Here is a 13,473-nt window from a genome sequence, read left to right on the forward strand (position 1 = left end):
CTCCCACACAATACTAGTGGGAGACTTTAACACTCCAATGACAATTATACACAGATCATTGAGACAGAAAATCAACAGATATTCAGGACCTGCCATCAACTCTGGATCAAAAGGACCTGAAAAATATCTACAGAACTCTCCACCCTAAAACAACAGATGGTACATTTTTCTCATGGCCACATGGCACTTACTCTAAAATTGAAAAAGTAAGCAGAAGTAAAATACTCCTCAGCAAATGCAAAAGAACTGAAGTCATAACAGTCTCTCAGACCACAGTGCAATCAAATTAGAACTCAAGACTAAGAAGCTCACTCAAAACCATACTATTACATGGAAATTGAATAACATGCTCCTGAATGACTTTTGGGTAAATAACGAAATTAAGCCAGAAATCAAGAAGTTCTTTGAAACTAATGAGAACAAAGATACAACATACTAGAATCTCTGGGACACAGCTAAGGCAGTGTTAAGAAGGAAATTTATAGCACTAAATGCCCACATGAAAATGCTAGAAAGATCTCAAGTTAACAACCTAATGTCACAACTAAAAGAATTAGAGAACCAAGAGCCAACAAATTCCAAAGCTAGCAGAAGACAAGAAATAATCAAAACCAGAGTTGAACTGAAGGATATTGAGACACAAAAAACCATTCAAAAGATCAACAAATCCAGGAGCTGTTTTTTTTGAAAAAATTAATAAAATAGGTAAACTGCTAGCTAGAATAATAAAGAAGAAAAGAGAGAAGATTCAAATAAACACAATCAGAAATTATAAGGGGGATATTACCACTGACCCCACAGAAATACAGCCTCTCTCTCCTCCTGCAATCCCAGATGTCAAAAGGAAAGAAGGCCAAGGGGAAGAAGGTGGCTCTGGCCCCTGCTGTCATGAAGAAGCAGGTGGCCAAGAAAGTGGTGAATCCCCTGTTTGAGACAAGGCCTAAGAATTTTGGTATTGGACTGGACATCCAGCCCAAAAAAGACCTCACCTGCTTTGTGAAATGGCCCCACTATATCAGGTCGCAGTGGCAGAGAGCCATCCTTTTTAAGTGGCTGAAAGTGCCTCCTGCAATTAACCAGTTCACCCGGCCCTGGACCACCAAACAACTACTCAGCTGCTTAAGCTGGCCCACAAGTATAGACCAGAGACAAAGCAAGAGAAGAAGCAGAGGCGGTTGGCCCAAGCTGAAAAGGAAGCTGCCAGCAAAGGGGATGTCCCCACTAAGAGACCACCTCTTCTTTGAGCAGGAGTTAACACCATCACCACCTTGGCGGAGAACAAGAAAGCTCAGCTGGTGGTGATTGCAGATGACGTGGATCCGGACGTCTACTCCACAGGAAGACCTGCACCACTGCCGCCTTCACACAGGTTAACTTGGAAGACAAAGGAGCTTTGGCTAAGCTGTTGTAAGCTATCAGGACCAATTACAATGACAGATACGATGAGATCTGCCATCACTGGGGAAGTAAGGTCCTGGGTCCCAAGTCTGTGGCTCACATTGTCAAGCTCAAAAAGGCAAAGGCTAAGGAACTTGCCACTAAACTGGGTTAAATGTACACTGTTGAGTTTTCTGGACATAAAAATAATTAAAATAATACAACTTTTCCTTCAAAAAAAGAAATACAAACAGCCATCAGAGAATATTATAAACACCTCTATGTACATAAACTAGAAAATCTAGAAGAAATGGATAAATTCCTAAACACATACATACACCCAAGACTGAACAAGGAAGAAACTAAATCCTTGAAAAGATCAATAAACAGTTCTGAAATTGAGGCAGTAATAAATAGTTTAAATAAATAAATAAAGCCCAGGACCAGACAGATTCACAGCTGAATTTTACCAAATGTTCAAAGAAGGGCTGATACCATTTCTACTGAGACTATTCCAAAACATTGAAAAGAAGGGACTCTTTCCCAACTCATTCTAGGAGGCCAGCACCATCCTGACACCAAAACCCAGCAGGATAAAAATCACATGATCATCTCAATAGATGCTGAAAATGCATTTAAACAATTCAAGTTCCTTTCAAGATTAAAATGCTCAACAAATTACAAATGGCAAGAATGGTCCCTTAACACAATAAAGACCATATTTGACAATCTCACAGAAAATCCTTAGATCCCACAGAAAATTCTGATTTTCTCCACAATCAGGAGCAAGACAAAGATGTACACTATCACCACATTTATTCAATGTAGCAATGAAAGCCCTAGCCAGAGCAATCAGGCAAGAAAAAGATATAAACGCCATCCAAACCAGAAAGGGAGAAGTAAAGTTACCCCTATTTGCATAACACATGATTTAACATATATAAGAAAAAAATAAAGATGTCAGACAAAAACAAAATTTTACAACTAAGAAATAAATTTAGCTAAGTTGCAGAATACAAAATCAACATGCAAAAATCAGTTGCATTTTTTACACCAATGACAACCTATCAGAGAAAGAAATCAAGAGTTTGCTAAAAGAAATAAGATCTGGACTGGCATGGTAGCTCATGCCTGTAATCCCAGCACTTTGGGAGGCTGAGGCGGGTGGATCACGAGGTCAGGAGTTCAAGACAGCCTGGCCAATATGGTGAAACCCCATCTGTACTAAAACTACAAAAATTAGCCAGGCATGGTGGCACTGTAGTCCCAGCTGCTCAGGAGACTGAGGCAGAAGAATTGCTTAAACCTGAGAGGTGGATGTTGCAGTGAGCCAAGATTGCACCACTGCACTCCAGCCTGGGTGACAGACTGAGACTCCATCTAAAAAAAAAAAAAAAAAACAAGGCCAGCTGCAGTGACTCATGCCTGTAATCCCAGCATTTTGGGAGCCCAAGGTGGGCAGATCAAGAGTAGGTCAGGAGTTCGAGACCAGCCTGGCCAATATGGTGACACCCCATCTCTACTAAAAATACAAAAATTAGCCAGGCATGGTGGCATGTGCATGTAGTCCCAGCTACTCAGGAGGCTGAGGCAGAAGAATCGCTGGAACCCAGGAGGCAGAAGTTGCCATGAGCCAAGATCTCACTGCTGCACTCCAGCCTGGGTGAAAGAGCGAGACTCAGTCTCAAAAAAAAAAAAAAAGAAAAGAAAAAGAAAAAAAAGAAATAAGATATACCATTACATAGGTCAGTAGGGCAGGAGAGTGACTGTAGCTTTCAATAATCTATTGTACACTTCAAAAGTCTAGAAGGGAATTCAAATGGTTTTAGCACTAAAAAAAGACAAAATTTAAGGTGATGGATATTCCACGTACACTGATTCACTGATTTGATCTTTACAAATGATATTAATCTATTAAGTTATTAAATGTACCCCAAACAATGTACATCTATTACGGATCAGTTAAAAAGAGGTTAAAAAAGAAATTAAAAAAGCAAACTCATTTAGGATCACATCAAAAAGAATAATATACTTAGGGTTATTTTTTTTTAATTTTTCTTGAGACAGTCTCACTCTGTTGCCCAGGCTGGAGTACAGTGGTACAATATCAGCTCACTGCAACTGCCACTTCCCAAGCTCAATCGATTCTCCCACCTCAGCCTCCTGAGCAGCTGGGACTATAGGCATGCTCCAGCATATCCAGCTAATTTTTGTATTTTTAGTAAAGGCGGGTTTTTGTCATGTTGGCCAGGCTGGCCTCAAGCTCGTGACCTCAGGTGATCCACTCCCCTAGGCCTCACAAAGTGCTGGGATTATAGGCACGAGCCACTGTGCCAGGCCTACCTAGGGTTACTTTTAATCAAGGAGGGAAAAGACCTCTACACTGAAAGCTACAAAGCATTAAGAAAGAAATTGAAGAAAACACAGATAAATAACCCCAAATAGTAAAACAATTTAAACAAGAAAGGTAAGGCTGGAGGCATCACACTTTCTGGTTTCAAATTACATTAACAAAGCTATAGTAATCAAAATAGTATGGTGCTAGCACAAAAATAAACCCACAGAAATGCAAATCAACACCATAGTGACTTATCACTTCACACCATTAGTATGACTACTATCAAATAAAAACAGAAAATAACAAATGTGGATGTGGAGATATTGAAACCCTTGTGCATTATTTGCAAAAATGAAAAATGGTGCAGGCAGCCACTGTGGAAAACAACGCGGCAGTTCCTCAACAAATTAAAATTAGAATTATCATATAATCTAGCAATTTAACTTTTGGGTATATACTCTCCTAACGTGAAAAACAATTGGGTATATACCCAAAATACTGATATATTTGTATAGCTGTGTTCATAGCAGTATTCTTCATAATAGCCCAAAGGTGAAAGCAACCCATGTGTCCATGGATAGATAAATGGGTAAACAAAAAATGTGGTATATACATATAAGAAAATATTTTTCAGTCTTAAAAGGGAAGGAATCAGTGTGAGGATGGGTAGATTAAAAACAAAAAGAAGGAAGGAAATTCTGACATATGCTACAACATGGATGAGCCTTGAGGACATTATGCTACATGAAATAAGCCAATCACAAAAAGACAAATACTGCCTGATTCTACATGTAGAAGATACTTAGAGTAGTCAAATTCATAGAGATAGAAAGTAGAATGGTGATTTACTGAGGCTGAAAGTGAGAGGGGAAGGAAGAGTTACTGTTTACTAGTTACAGTTTCAGTTTCAAAAGATGAAGCGTTCTGAAGATAGATGGTGGTGATGGTAGTATAACAACGTGAATTTTTTTTGGTTGTTTGTTTCTTTGTTTTGTTTTGTTTTTGAGATGGAGTTTCGCTCTTGTTGCCCAGGCTGGAGTGCAATGGCACGATCTCGGCTCACTGCAACCTCCACCTCCCCAACTCAAGTGATTCTCCTGCCTCAGTCTCCCAAGTAGATGAGATTACAGGCATGTGCCACCACATCCAGCTAATTTGAATCTTCTTAACATCACTGAACTTTACACTTAAAATGGTTAAGATGGACATTTTTGTTATATGTATTTTACCACTATTAAAATCAATTTTAAAAAGTATATATCCCCAGAGGTCAACAGAAAGACTAGAGAGCACAGAAATAAAACCATGCATATATGGTTAACTAATTTTAGACAAGGTTACTGAGCACACACAACAGCAAAAGGATAATCTCCATAGTAAGCACTTTTGGGAAAACTGGATACGCACATGTAAAACAAAGAAATTGTATTCATTTTAAACCATTTTCAAAAACCAACTCAAAATTGATTAAGACCAAAACATGATACCAAAAACTGTAAAACTCCTAGAGGAAAATACAGGGGGAAATCTGCTTGACATTGACTTTGGCAATTATTTTTTCGATTTGACAGTAAAAGCTCAGGTGAGAAAAGCAAAAATAAGTTACAGCAAACTAAAATTATTCTGCGGAACAAAGGATACAATCAACAAAAAAAAGGCAACTTATGGTTTGGGGGAAAATATTTGTAAACCACGTATCTGATAAGAGATTAATATCCAAAATATATAAATAAAGAGCTTACACAACTCAATAGCAAAAAAACTCCAAATAAGTAGATTAAAAATTGGGCAAAAGATCTGAATAAACATTTTTCAAAAGAAGACATACAAATGACCAACAGGTATATATAAAAACATGCTTAAATAACTAGAAAATCTAGAAGAAATGGATAAATTCCTCGACACATACACCCCCCTCAAGACTAAACCAGAAAGAAGTTGAATCCCTGAATAGACCAATAACAGGCTCTCAAATTGAGGCAATAATTAATAGCCTACCAACCAAAAAAAGTCCAGGACCAGACCAATTCAGAGCCGAATTCTACCAGAGGTACAAGGAGGAACTGGTACCATTCCTTCTGAAACTATTCCAATCAATAGAAAAAGAGGGAGTCCTACTTAACTCATTTTATGAGGCCAACATCATCCTGATACCAAAGCCTGGCAAAGACACAACAAAAAAAGGGAATGTTAGAGACCAATATCCCTGATGAACATCGATGCTAAAATCCTCAATAAAATACTGGCAAACCGAATCCAGCAGTACATCAAAAAGCTTATCCACCATGATCAAGTTGGCTTCATCCCTGGGATGCAAGGCTGGTTCAACGTATGCAAATCAATAAATGTAATCCAGCATATAAACACAACCAAAGACAAAAACCATGTGATTATCTCAATAGATGCAGAAAAGTCCTTTGACAAAATTCAACAGCCCTGCATGCTAAAAACTCTCAATAAATTCGGTACTGATGGGACGTATCTCAAAATAATAAGAGCTATTTATGACAAACCCACAGCCAATATCATACTGAATGGGCAAAAACTGGAAGCATTCCCTTTGAAAAGTGGCACAAGACAGGGATGCCCTCTCTCACCACTCCTATTCAACATAGTGTTGGAAGTTCTGGCCAGGGCAATCAGGCAGGAGAAAGAAATAAAGGGTATTCAATAAGGAAAAGAGGAAGTCAAATTGTCCCTGTTTGCAGATGACATGATTGGATATTTAGAAAGCCCCATCATCTCAGCCCAAACTCTCCCTAAGGTGATAAGCAACTTCAGCAAGGCGGGAGCCAAGATGGCTGAATAGGAACAGCTCCGGTCTACAGCTCCCAGCGTGAGTGACGCAGAAGACGGGTGATTTCTGCATTTCCATCTGAGGTACCGGGTTCATCTCACTAGGGAGTGCCAGACAGTGGGCGCAGGCCAGTGGGTGTGCGCACAGTGCACGAGCCGAAGCAAGGCGAGGCATTGCCTCACCTGGGAAGTGCAAGGGGTCAGGGAGTTCCCTTTCCAAGTCAAAGAAAGGGGTGACGGACGCACCTGGAAAATCGGGTCACTCCAACCCGAATATTGCGCTTTTCAGACCGGCTTAAAAAACGGCGCACCATGAGATTATATCCCGCACCTGTCTCGGAGGGTCCTATGCCCACGGAGTCTTGCTGATTGCTAGCACAGCAGTCTGAGATCAAACTGCAAGGCGGCAGCGAGGCTGGGGAGGGGCGCCCGCCATTGCCCAGGCTTGATTAGGTAAAAAAAGCAGCCGGGAAGCTCCAACTGGGTGGAGCCCACCACAGCACAAGGAGGCCTGCCTGCCTCTGTAGGCTCCACCTCTGGGGGCAGGGCACAGACAAACAAAAAGAGAGCAGTAACCTCTGCAGACTTAAATGTCCCTGTCTGACACCTTTGAAGAGAGCAGTGGTTCTCCCAGCACGCAGCTGGAGATCTGAGAACGGGCAGACTGCCTCCTCAAGTGGGTCCCTGACCACTGACCCCCGAGCAGCCTAACTGGGAGGCACCCCCCAGCAGGGGCACACTGACACCTCACACGGCAGGGTATTCCAACAGACCTGCAGCTGAGGGTCCTGTCAGTTAAAAGGAAAACTAACAAACAGAAAGGACATCCACACCGAAAACCCATCTGTACATCACCATCATCAAAGACCAAAAGTAGATAAAACCACAAAGATGGGGAAAAAACAGAACAGAAAAACTGGAAACTCTAAAATGCAGAGCGCCTCTCCTCCTCCAAAGGAACACAGTTCCTCACCAGCAATGGAACAAAGCTGGATGGAGAATGACTTTGACGAGCTGAGAGAAGAAGGCTTCAGATGATCAAATTACTCTGAGCTATGGGAGGACATTCAAACCAAAGGCAAAGAAGTTGAAAACTTTGAAAAAAATTTAGAAGAATGTATAACTAGAATAACCAATACAGAGAAGTGCTTAAAGGAGCTGATGGAGCTGAAAACCAAGGCTTGAGAACTACATGATGAATGCAGAAGCCTCAGGAGCCAATGCGATCAACTGGAAGAAAGGGTATCAGCAATGGAAGATGAAATGAATGAAATGAAGCGAGAAGGGAAGTTTAGAGAGAAAAGAATAAAAAGAAATGAGCAAAGCCTCCAAGAAATATGGGACTATGTGAAAAGACCAAATCTACGTCTGACTGGTGTACCTGAAAGTGATGGGGAGAATGGAACCAAGTTGGAAAACACTCTGCAGGATATTATCCAGGAGAACTTCCCCAATCTAGCAAGGCAGGCCAACGTTCAGATTCAGGAAATACAGAGAACGCCACAAAGATACTCCTCGAGAAGAGCAACTCCAAGACACATAATTGTCAGATTCACCAAAGTTGAAATGAAGGAAAAAATGTTAAGGGCAGCCAGAGAGAAAGGTCGGGTTACCCTCAAAGGGAAGCCCATCAGACTAACAGTGGATATCTCAGCAGAAACCCTACAAGCCAGAAGAGAGTGGAGGCCAATATTCAACATTCTTAAAGAAAAGAATATTCAACCCAGAATTTCATATCCAGCCAAACTAAGATTCATAAGTGAAGGAGAAATAAAATACTTTACAGACAAGCAAATGCTGAGAGATTTTGTCACCACCAGGCCTGCCCTAAAAGAGCTCCTGAAGGAAGCGCTAAACATGGAAAGGAACAACTGGTACCAGCCGCTGCAAAATCATGCCAAAATGTAAAGACCATCGAGACTAGGAAGAAACTGCATCAACTAATGAGCAAAATCACCAGCTAACATCATAATGACAGGATCAAATTCACACATAACACTATTAACTTTAAGTGTAAATGGACTAAATTCTCCAATTAAAAGACACAGACTGGCAAATTGGATAAAGAGTCAAGACCCATCAGTGTGCTGTATTCAGGAAACCCATCTCACCTGCAGAGACACACATAGGCTCAAAATAAAAGGATGGAGGAAGATCTACCAAGCAAATGGAAAACAAAAAAAGGCAGGGGTTGCAATCCTAGTCTCTGATAAAACAGACTTTAAACCAACAAAGATCAAAAGAGACAAAGAAGGCCATTACATAATGGTAAAGGGATCAATTCAACAAGAAGAGCTAACTATCCTAAATATATATGCACCCAATAAATACAGGAGCACCCAGATTCATAAAGCAAGTCCTGAGTGACCTACAAAGAGACTTAGACTCCCACACATTAATAACGGGAGACTTGAACACCCCACTGTCAACATTAGACAGATCAACGAGACAGAAAGTCAACAAGGATACCCAGGAATTGAACTCAGCTCTGCACCAAGCGGACCTAATAGACATCTACAGAACTCTCCACCCCAAATCAACAGAATATACATTTTTTTCACCACCACACCACACCTATTCCAAAATTGACCACATACTTGGAAGTAAAGCTCTCCTCAGCAAATGTAAAAGAACAGAAATTATCACAAACTATCTCTCAGACCACAGTGCAATCAAACTAGAACTCAGGATTAAGAATCTCACTCAAAACCGCTCAACTACATGGAAACTGAACAACCTGCTCCTGAATGACTACTGGGTACATAATGAAATGAAGGCAGAAATAAAGATGTTCTTTGAAACCAACGAGAACAAAGACACAACATACCAGAATCTATGGGACACATTCAAAGCAGTGTGTAGAGGGAAATTTATAGCACTAAATGCCCACAAGAGAAAGCAGGAAAGATCCAAAATTGACACCCTAACATCACAATTCAAAGAACTAGAAAAGCAAGAGCAAACACATTCAAAAGCTAGCAGAAGGCAAGAAATAACTAAAATCAGAGCAGAACTGAAGGAAATAGAGATGCAAAAAACCCTTCAAAAAAATCAATGAATCCAGGAGCTGGTTTTTTGAAAGGATCAACAAAATTGATAGACTGCTAGCAAGACTAATAAAGAAAAAAAGAGAGAAGAATCAAATAGACACAATAAAAAATGATAAAGGGGATATCACCACCGATCCCACAGAAATACAAACTACCATCAGAGAATACTACAAACACCTCTACGCAAATAAACTAGAAAATCTAGAAGAAATGGTTACATTCCTCAACACATACACTCTCCCAACACTAAACAAGGAAGAAGTTGAATCTCTGAATAGACCAATAACAGGAGCTGAAATTGTGGCAATAATCAATAGTTTACCAACCAAAAAGAGTCCAGGACCAGATGGATTCACAGCCGAATTCTCCCAGAGGTACAAGGAGGAACTGGTACCATTCCTTCTGAAACTATTCCAATCAATAGAAAAAGAGGGAATCCTCCCTAACTCATTTTATGAGGCCAGCATCATTCTGATACCAAAGCCGGGCAGAGACACAACCAAAAAAGAGAATTTTAGACCAATATCCTTGGTGAACATTGATGCAAAAATCCTCAATAAAATACTGGCAAACCGAATCCAGCAGCACATCAAAAAGCTTATCCACCATGATCAAGTGGGCTTCATTCCTGTGATGCAAGGCTGGTTCAATATACACAAATCAATAAATGTAATCCAGCATATAGACAGAGCCAAAGACAAAAACCACATGATTATCTCAATAGATGCAGAAAAAGCCTTTCACAAAATTCAACAACCCTTCATGCTAAAAACTCTCAATAAATTAGGTATTGATGGGACGTATTTCACAATAATAAGAGCTATCTATGACAGACCCACAGCCAATATCATACTGAATGGGCAAAAACTGGAAGCATTCCCTTTGAAAACTGGCACAAGACAGGGATGCCCTCTCTCACCACTCCTATTCAACATAGTCTTGGAAGTTCTTGCCAGGGCAATTAGGCAGGAGAACGAAATAAAGGGTATTAAATTAGGAAAAGAGGAAGTCAAATTGTCCCTCTTTGCAGACGACATGATTGTATATCTAGAAAACCCCATTGTCTCAGCCCAAAATCTCCTTAAGCTGATAAGCAACTTCAGCAAAGTCTCAGGATACAAAATCAATGTACAAAAATCACAAGCATTCTTATACACCAACAACAGACAAACAGAGAGCCAAATCATGAGTGAACTCCCATTCACAATTGCTTCAAAGAGAATAAAATACCTAGGAATCCAACTTACAAGGGATGTGAAGGACCTCTTCAAGGAGAACTACAAACCACTGCTCAACAAAATAAAAGAGGATACAAACAAATGGAAGAACATTCCATGCTCATGGGTAGGAAGAATCAATATCATGAAAATGGCCATACTGCCCAAGGTAATTTACAGATTCAATGCCATCCCCATCAAGCTACCAACGACTTTCTTCACAGAATTGGAAAAAACTACTTTAAAGTTCATATGGAACCAAAAAAGAGCTCGCATCGCCAAGTCAATCCTAAGCCAAAAGAGCAAAGCTGGAGGCATCACACTACCTGACTTCAAACTACACTACAAGGCTACAGTAACCAAAACAGCATGGTACTGGTACCAAAACAGAAATATAGATCAATGGAACAGAACAGAGCCCTCAGAAATAACGCCGCATATCTACAACTATCTGATCTTTGACAAACCTGAGAAAAACAAGCAATGGGGAAAGGATTCCCTATTTAATAAATGGTGCTGGGAAAACTGGCTAGTCATATGTAGAAAGCTGAAACTGGATCCCTTCCTTACACCTTATACAAAAATCAATTCAAGGTGGATTAAAGATTTAAACGTTAGACCTAAAACCATAAAAACCCTAGAAGAAAACCTAGGCATTACCATTCAGGACATAGGCATGGGCAAAGACTTCATGTCCAAAACACCAAAAGCAATGGCAACAAAAGACAAAATTGACAAATGGGATCTAATTAAACTAAAGAGCTTCTGCACAGCAAAAGAAACTACCAACAGAGTGAACAGGCAACCTACAAAATGGGAGAAAATTTTCGCAACGTACTCATCTGACAAAGGGCTAATATCCAGAATCTACAATGAACTCCAACAAATTTACAAGAAAAAACAAACAACCCCATCAAAAAGTGGGTGAAGGACATGAACAGACACTTCTCAAAAGAAGACATTTATGCAGCCAAAAAACACATGAAAAAATGCTCACCATCACTGGCCATCAGAGAAATGCAAATCAAAACCACTATGAGAGACCATCTCACACCAGTTAGAATGGCAATCATTAAAAAGTCAGGAAACAACAGGTGCTGGAGAGGATGTGGAGAAATAGGAACACTTTTACACTGTTGGTGGGACTGTAAACTAGTTCAACCATTGTGGAAGTCAGTGTGGCGATTCCTCAGGGATCTGAGGAAATACCATTTGACCCAACAATCCCATTACTGGGTATATACCCAAATGACTATAAATCATGCTGCTATAAAGACACATGCACACGTATGTTTATTGCGGCATTATTCGCAATAGCAAAGACTTGGAACCAACCCAAATGTCCAACAATGATAGACTGGATTAACAAAATGTGGCACATATACACCATGGAATACTATGCAGCCATAAAAAATGATGAGTTCATGTCCTTTGTAGGGACATGGATGAAATTGGAAATCATCATTCTCAGTAAACTATCGCAAGAACAAAAAACCAAACACCACATATTCTCACTCATAGGTGGGAATTGAACAATGAGATCACATGGACACAGGAAGGGGAATATCACACTCTGGGGACTGTGGTGGTGTGGGGGGAGTGGGGAGGGATAGCATTGGGAGATATACCTAATGCTAGATGATGAGTCAGTGGGTGAAGCGCACCAGCATGGCACATGTATACATATGTAACTAACCTGCACATTGTGCACATGTACCCTAAAACTTAAAGTATAATTTTAAAAAAAAGCAACTTCAGCAAAGTCTCAGGATACAAAATCAATGTGCAAAAATCACAAGCATTCTTATACTCCAATAACAGACAAACAGAGAGCCAAATCATGAGTGAACTCCCATTCACAATTTCTTCAAGGAGAATAAAACACCTAGGAATCCAACTTACAAGGGATGTGAAGGACCACTTCAAGGAGAACTACAAACCACTGCTCAACAAAATAAAAGAGGACACAAACTAATGGAAGAACATTCCATGCTCATGAATAGGTAGAATCAATATCATGAAAATGGCCATACTGCCCAAGGTAATTTATAGATTCAATGCCATCCCCATTAAGCTACCAATGACTTTCTTCACAGAATTGGAAAAAAACTACTTTAAAGTTCATATGGAACCAAAAAAGTGCCCGCATTGCCAAGACAATCCTAAGCCAAAAGAACAAAGTGGGAGGCATCATGCTACCTGACTTTGAACTACACAACAAGGCTACAGTAACCAAAACAGCATGGTATTGGTACCAAAACAGAGATACAGACCAATGGAACAGAACAGAGTCCTCAGAAACAACACTACACATCTACAACCATCTGATCTTTGACAAACCTGATAAAAACAAGCAATGGGGAAAGGATTCCCTATTTAATAAATGGTGCTGGGAAAACTGGCTAGCCATATGAAGAAAGCTGAAACTGGACCCCTTCTTTACGCCTTATATGAAAATTAATTCAAAATGGATTAAAGACTTAAATGTTAGACCTAAAACCATAAAAACCCTAGAAGAAAACCTAGGCAATACCATTCAGGACATAGGCATGGGCAAGGACTTCATGTCCAAAACACCAAAAGCAATGGCAACAAAAGACAAAATTGACTAATGTGATCTAATTAAACTAAAGAGCTTCTGCACAGCAAAAGAAATTACCATCAGAGTGAACAGGCAACCTACAGAATGGGAGAA

General features: G+C 40.1%; 1 pseudogene; it reads left to right on the plus strand.

Moving 5' to 3' along the window:
• The first annotated feature begins 834 nt into the window (after positions 1 to 834).
• Positions 835 to 1,552, plus strand: LOC101135948 (large ribosomal subunit protein eL8-like; annotated as a pseudogene).
• The last annotated feature ends 11,921 nt before the right edge of the window (positions 1,553 to 13,473 follow it).

This window comes from Gorilla gorilla, chromosome 9 (genome assembly GCF_029281585.2).
Source record: "Gorilla gorilla gorilla isolate KB3781 chromosome 9, NHGRI_mGorGor1-v2.1_pri, whole genome shotgun sequence".
Classification (NCBI taxonomy): domain Eukaryota; kingdom Metazoa; phylum Chordata; class Mammalia; order Primates; family Hominidae; genus Gorilla; species Gorilla gorilla.